General features: G+C 32.2%; 1 non-coding gene across 1 annotated transcript; it reads left to right on the top strand.

Annotated features, from left to right (window-relative positions):
• Positions 1-1,497: 1,497 nt before the first annotated feature.
• On the top strand, positions 1,498-1,574 carry TRNAI-UAU (transfer RNA isoleucine (anticodon UAU)). The gene has a single exon. It is a non-coding gene; the product is annotated as a tRNA-Ile (tRNA).
• Positions 1,575-8,350: the final 6,776 nt, after the last annotated feature.

The raw sequence follows: 8,350 nt of genomic DNA, 5'->3' as shown, positions 1-8,350 counted from the left end.
GTAAGCTTTAAATTGTTTATCAATTATTTGATAAATGAGGTTTATTTTTAAGCCAGTCAACTTTTTATACATATTTAGTACCTACGTATAAAGCTGATTGTTTCAAGTTGCAACTCACCTTTTAGTTGTGCCTAGTATTTTATATTGCCTATGGTTACATTTTACAATGAATTAAAGTTAATTATATAATATTATATAATAAAGTTACAAAAAAAACCTCGTCCCAAAAACTCGATCCCTTATAAAATCGATAAAACTCCATCTATAATCATTCTGCAAAAACCTTAATACAATGCGTGCAAACACGCGTATTATAAGAACAGTGGTTATTGGTTTCCCGGTAATAAGTCAACAGATGGCAGTTCAACCTGGCGAAACACTTCAAAATCGATGAAATTGGATCTTGCGCAGGTTTGGTTTCGCAGTTTACAAACGCTCGACATTGCTTTTAGTTTCATAGACTCGATTTTCACTCTCGTTAGCTTAGCGACTATAGCATCTAATGAAAGGATAATTCAGCTTCTCTGTTCCGACGATGGTGCAATTCCCTCACGAGCTCTTGTATTTTTAAGCTATTGCATAGCTTCTATCGCGGGCCTTGAGCGCGGGGACCGAATCCAGAAATTTTGTAACGAAAAACCTCACGCTTCCCACTCCGACGGGCGCGGAGGTGTGGCTTGAAGGCATAGCATTAGCATGCAATAGCTTTACCGCGGCAGTCCCCGAGTGCCACACGTCTTTTTTTATACACACGTAACTTTTATTTATTTATTTATTTATTTATAACACTTCATTGTACAAAACAATATAGGAAATTTGGTACAAATTAGTGAGGTACAAAAATTTTGCACAATAGGCGGCCTTATTGCTACACAGCAATCTCTGCCAGGCAACCTGGTAGGAAAGGAAATGTGAGAAGAATAAGGATAGCGCAAAAAAGAAATAAAAGAAAGAATATAATATTAAAAAAAAACTTTGAATTATTATTATTTAGCAAATTGTTTACAATTTAATGTTCGTTTGTTTGTGTCGAGTTAACATTTCTTTATTCATGTTTTTCTTGATTCATTACTATTTAATTATTAAGTAATTATCGAAAGTAAATAACTATCCGATTTCAATGATGCTTTTCCACCAGATAATTTGCAGCAGTAGGTACCTAATATGCAGCTGTACTGCGAAGATGTAATAGCTGAGCTGTGAAACAGTTATCGTTTCCACCGATGCTGGGCAAGGTAGCTGCACGAGGAAGATTTGAAAATAGCTGCACAACTAGTTTACCCGCGAAATTGAAAGTACGGGCACAGACTAATAATAATATACTGAACGGGTATGCAAAAGTACGGGCACACTCTTATTGATCTATTCACAGAATTTCATTATCAAAATTGTATCTTTGGCTATCGCCGTAGTATATTATTATTAGTCTGTGCTATCGCGTATTGTTTAACGTAATTTGTAATTTAAACATATGCATTATTCACACATTATAAATATGGCTCGTTAGCTCAGTGGTTAGAGCATCCATCTATTTATAATAGAGAAGGTCGGGGGTTCAAATCCCTCACGAGCTTATCGTAATATTTTATATTAGAGAATCTTTACATAAAATATTATACATAGTATCTTCACCGTGTGTGATGCGCTTAAAGTTGAAAATATATTTAGACTTAACGAATAACGACTAGAAAATCGGTTCATCAGTTTCGTGGAATTACGTTATGATGATGTATTCTGAATGGTTATTTTTAGAAATAGTATAATATCCATGATAATATGGATAATTAAACTAGCTGTGCCCCGCAGTTTACCCCGATGATTAAATCATGTTCATAATTTTCCCTTTAAGTTTTTGTGTCAGTTTGTGCTGTTTCAGCCGTTAATGTGTTACAAACAGCCATACATTCAGACCAGAATATCGTGTTTTTATATTACTAGCTTTGCCCCCCAACTTCGTCTGTGCTACAGTGTCGACGATACTTCAGAAATCTTTCGTTTACGATTCTATTAAGTACATTCAGACAAACATTTTAATTTATACTAATATTATAAAGCTGAAGAGTTTGTTTGTTTGTTTGAACGCGCTAATCTCGGGAACTACTGGTCCGATTTGAAAAATTATTTCGGTGTTAGCTAGCCCATTTATCGAGGAAGGTTAAAGGCTATATATCATCACGCTATGGCCAACAGGAGTGGAGCCACGGGGGTGAAACCGCGCGGAGCACATAGTATATGATAAATACTATGGTTGGTATAAATAAAACTGCACACAATAATTTGATATTAATTCATTTATTTATTGTTAATACGCACATGGTAGCTCACAGCGACTACGCATCTAATGGAAGTTAACGTAAAACATAGTCTGCATTGTGTTAACAACATTATTTTACCTACAATTAAAAATAGGAAATTTTAAACACATTTTTATACTTTATTGACAATTAATTTAATAAATAAATACATTCCAAACTGTTGATTTGTTGTTTTATTTATTTATTTCCAACAACGCAGACCACATAATACAATATTGAATTATACCCTAAATGCGATTACAATACAACAAATTTTATCCTATTTATTCACCATACATCGGTCCGGGCTATCGGTTCTCGGTATTGGCACAGGCAAACATACACATCGGTGGGTTGCCGCGGACCGATTGTTTTGGTACAATTAACTTTATATTTTCATCTCGATAACAAAAATGTCATCTCCCAGCCAGATTACATTTTTCAAACTACATACCAAATTTATGAAGCAGTGACGTAAGTGAAAGGCTCTTTTGGCATGTATTTTTAATAGAAAACCTAGGATTTTTCTAAAATTATAAGGATACTAGACTTGCATATTTGAAAACTGAAATTTACCTACCAATTGACCACATGATATTCCATTTACTTTTTAGAGTTTAATTATTCTTGCAACTATCTTATACAATGAAAAATACGAACGAAGATACGAAATATTACTAAATACTAAAAAAATAATCAATTTTAAGCAACATTTTACAAAATCTAAGCAGCTATTGAGGTCTCCTAAAAACCTTCTCTTACGTCACAAGTTCACAAATCACGAAAACAACACTTAAACTACAAAATTACATTAAATACACTTTCAAATAGCAACAGATCAATCGTGTCTACATAATTTCTTCACTATACTCAATAATAATGTGTAAAACGTTATACATTTACAAATAAATACTGAAATACATAGAACATATATATTTTTCTAAGCTTAACGTTATATACGAGGGATGTCCACTTATTCTTTAGTGCAATAAGTTTATTTCTATTTCTGACATTTGCAGAAAATAAAAACTAATTTTATTTGTAAATGCCATTTGCTCAAGTTTTATAGATAAATAATATCATCAATTTATTTGTTTTGCCTGCTAGAGATCAGTCAACTTTTAAATATAAAACAGTTAAATAATATTCTAAATAGTTTTTATTTTATTTTACATTGATTATGCAATATCTAACAAAATATAGAAAAACCAAGTGGACATCCCCTTAAAGCATTGTTGATTGTTGGATTCGTATTACTTTAATTAAGAAACATACAAGCTTTTCTGACTGACAATAATGTATAAAAAAACCTTGAAGATTTTTAAATTATTATTTTATTAATTAATCATTTATAAATCAATACCTAAAAGTAAATAGCCTCATATAGTAAAATTGTCTTATTTTTCTTTTATTAAGTGATACATTATGTAAAATAATATGTCATACAAACATACAGTCATGAAATATCTTAATCTTAATACTATTATAAAGGCGAAAGTTTGTATGGATGTATGGATGTATGGATGTTTGTTACTCTTTCACGTAAAAACTACTGAACCGATTACAATGAAATTGAGCACACATATAGAGGGTAACTTGGATTAACACATAGGATAGGTTTTATCCCGGAAATCCCACGGGAACGGGAACTATGCGGGTTTTCCTTTGAAAATGCGGGCGAAGCCGCGGGCGGAAATCTAGTTATCAATAAACACGAATCCAACATCAAACTTTGACTACAAAATAAAATTATTTGTGACTATGTTACGATATGAATTAGAAGTGCGTGCAATTTTTAAAAACTTGATTTATCCATGTTTTTAAAATTTGTAAAAGGTATAAAATAGATTCGAGTAATTATGTAGTTATGTTTATATTTCTATAAATGATATTATAAGTAAAAAGTGTAAATACACAACATTTGATCTTTAAAAACGGTTCACTAACACACACACGATAAGACGTCAAAGTGAGATGGCAAGATTCAACTATCTTGTGCGAAAAAGAGACAACTGAAGTCAATTCTGGTTAAATAGCCACATTTCAACGTGTCGCTTTAAGCCAATCTCACTTTTTTACTTATATTATCATTAAGCTTATAACTCATGTCTTTTACAGAAGAGATAACTAAAATCCTACATTTTTTTTATTTATATTATTATTTTTTACCTATATTTTAAAATTGTCGCACTTCTTTTTCATCCATAACATGTATACACTTAACAACCTTGCATATATAGCAACGAAACTTACACCTACAAGATATATCTACTAAAGAGTTAGACACACTCACGTAGTTTTAAATTTCAATAATCACTCAGTAGGGAAACGCCTAAACTGTAGGGCTGTGTCGTGAGTCGTAAAACCGAGTTAATTATAAATTTTAGAATAATATAGTATGAAAAATGTCATGTTTTTTGTCATAAAGAACGTCATAATTTTCATATTTTTTATGAATTTTGCAGTTAATCATGAAATAGTGAGGATTAGAGTTATTCTTCACGTTCAGAATCGGGATTAAAACTACATAATACATGTCCCAAATCTAAAATCCTAAAACAAGAAAAAGCAAGTCATAGCATAGTTTAACAATAATAGTAAATTTTTCTACTCAACGATACGGACACGATAAATCGTATCGCAACCAGTCCACGACTCACGCACGAAGCGGGAAGTTAATTTTAGCGAAGTTCAAAATCGAATAACAACGTGTCTCATAAAACGCACAAACAGTAAACGAAATACCCTGTTTAGAAGACATTGTCTGTGGTGTTTGGTATATACCTCGTAAGTGCAAAAATGGCCATTTTTTGTTTTCTGGCCATCTATACTGATAAAAACGTCCTCTTTCGTTTGGTCTATGTCACATAAGCCTACTGATAGTAGAAATACCTTAAATAGGTTGTATCAAAACCCCTTAAGTACAAAAAAATATATTTTTATTTGATACAAATATATTAATATAACTTAACATAGACTTGTAAAACGAATACTCAATCAACGAACGGTCATTTACAACGTAAGAGCACTTAACATAATTAGACCAAACTTGAATAATTATTATCATCACTTAACTTATTTGTACCAAATCAAATAAAATTATTTGTGAACTTAACAGGTCTTCTCCGGTCTCCCTTACTTAAATATAACGTTATTTGGCACATAATTTAAATCTTCAGACATTAGGTCTGAAGCCCATCCATACTAATATTATAAATGCGAAAGTAACTCTGTCTGTCTGTCTGTTACTCAATCACGCCTAAACTACTGAACCAATTTGCATGAAATTTGGTATGGAGATATTTTGATAAACGAGAAAGGACATAGGCTACCTTTTATTGCGAAATGTGTACCACGGGCGAAGCCGGGGCGGACCACTAGTTATCTATAAAGAAACATGCATGTGATGCAAGATCTCTTAGACTTAGTGTGTTCAGAAACGTTTACCAATCTTTAAATCGAATTAAAGATTGGTAAACGTTTAAAAAGCCAAGTAACGATACCTACATGCACAAGGTTTGATTCTTTGTCTCTTCAAATTCATTCTTTCGTGTCAGATTAGAATAGATTTAGAAAAATCGGAGCATAAGGCAACATTTCACTATGCAACTAAAAGATAAAGGCTGTTTGTTAACAGATTCCAAATTTAACTGCATCTGTAGCCTTTTATAAAATAAACTTTGGACTTTTAATTTAAAAATCCGCAAAGTTACTACTAAACGAACATTCCATTATGTTATATATGAAGGAATAGCTCAAAGAGGTGCGGATGAAATCGCATCATGCTTATGGCATTTTATTAACGGTTTGGCAGAAGAAGTAGAGTAGCTTATTTTATATTCAGTGTTGTCCAGGTCAAAAACGGTATAATATCTTGCCTGTTAAGCAGATATTGAAAGATTCATTCATAAAAAAAACAGCACGTAGATTTTAAATACTCTTTCAGTAAAAATGAAGAGTTTCTGTATTTCTTTTAAGAGAACTGAGAAAAGAGAGAAGTCTCCGAAGTGGCTTTGCCATTGGCCTCTAATGAGCCTATCCATATCGATGCTCTGAAATTCAAAGATCTCTTAGATCTCCTGCCAATAAGTGATCCAATTTATGATGATTATTTCAAATCATTGTCTCATGGTCCGACTAGAAACAATCTTATGACTTTCAGTGACAGTGATGACGACTATGAATGAATGTTGTAATGGTACGTTTTACAAACAAATTTTATTTGACTTGATCCAGCTCGTTACTATTTGCAGGGTAAGGGCATCTTCTCACAAGGAGAAGGCATGAGCAGTAATCACCACGCTTGCTCACTGCTGGTTGGTGATTTCAGACCAAAATCCCGGTTGCCATCACGATGTTTTCCTGTTATTAGAAATGATGATGTTTTCTTGTTATAGAAGATGTATCTCTGGTTATTAGAGTTTCTACTTATGCATCCGAAAAAGACACATTGGTACATGTCGGTTGATGGGATCGATCCCGCAGCATCTAGCACGGCAGGCAAGCGAACTACCGTGACTTCTGAACCACACACACACACACACACACTACTTTTAGGATTTTACTTTGTAGAGAGAGTATCAGAGAATTGCATATTGCACGAAAATCACAATATTTCCTGGCTTTTTTATGAGTACTTATTTGTGGCAAATCACATTCCTATTCGTTTTTGTGTTTATATATGGTTAAATCTATTTGTATGGAAGACGTTTCCCCATAATATTTGTTTTTTGATGTCTGTTTATGTTTCCGTCGAAAAAAAAAATGAAAAATCCTTTCAATTAAGGTAAAAATAGGAATAAATACTAATTAAGAGTACAAATAAATATGCTCTAATCCACTTAAGTACACACGTTTTAGACATTTTCACATCATTTTCACATTTTTTTCTTTTGGTACAAACATGTTAAGTAACAATTACTCTTGAACTAGAACATTTTTTTTATTTTTTTTGTAAGTGTTCAAAACTTGAACATAATAGACATTTAAATATCATAAATTTGTTTTACTCAAGAGTTTATTCCGATCTGTAGCAACAGGGTAGCAACCGTGAAAACTTTCAAACGCTCATACTCAAAAATCACCATTTTGCACTTAAGTGGTACGTACCAAATACCACAGTTGTATATTATTTTATTTTTAAAAAATTGTTTGTCCTCAGCCTTTTTTAATGATATCGTTTGTTTTCGTTATTATTCACTCCGCCACAGATAACATATGCAGACATAGATTATAGAGATGTACATAGACAATATGGCGGTAAAACGCGCCATTTTTTTTTTAGTCTGTGGTATGTTATCCGTGCGAAATTCTAATTTGCTAAGGGATCTATTCGATACAGGGTTTTGTAAAGAAATAAAATAAATAAATAAATAGAAGGAAATAATTATCTCTGGTAGACGGATACAGATGACATTTAAACTTACGACTAGGAAATGGTAATTCGGGGACTCTTTAAATTTATCCGTGCGTATCGAATATTCGAGATGTTTTGGATAAAATGTCTTCACCCCAACAAGATATTATTTATACGCGATTAATGTAATTTTAATCCATCAGTCCCCGGAATCACAGACACAATAGATAATCTATTGTGTCGCGCCCCGATCGGGGCGCTCGGTGGTCAATGGGTTAAAGCATATTTTATATCTTATCCAACGATCTTCGGTTTTTCCAAAGATTTTTACACCCTAAAAAACTAAAGAATATTGAGAATATACTTCTAGAGTAAGTATATCTATAACACTAAATTACATTAATCTGAAATACACAAAGAAAATCTTATAAACCTCTTATAACATTCAATATTTTTCCATATTTCCATATCAATACGACAAGGATAAATTTAAAGAGTCCCATACACGTAAAAATATCTAAATTCACTAAGACATTTCGAGTTAGATTTCAATAGGTACACTATAATAATTATTAACAGATACACCTAAATTTACAAAGAAACTTGAAACAGATCAAAGTTCGAGGAAGAGCTATATTATTTAATATATAATTATATATATAATAAATAATCTTACAGTATGTTTGTCACATCTACATTC

Source organism: Colias eurytheme, chromosome 22 (genome assembly GCF_061535395.1).
Source record: "Colias eurytheme isolate Ceu_HAF_F1 chromosome 22, ilColEury1 Martin Lab GWU primary, whole genome shotgun sequence".
In the NCBI taxonomy this organism is placed as follows: Eukaryota; Metazoa; Arthropoda; class Insecta; order Lepidoptera; family Pieridae; genus Colias; species Colias eurytheme.
Note: the sequence above shows the minus strand (reverse complement) of the source record. Positions and strands in the feature narration are given on the sequence as shown.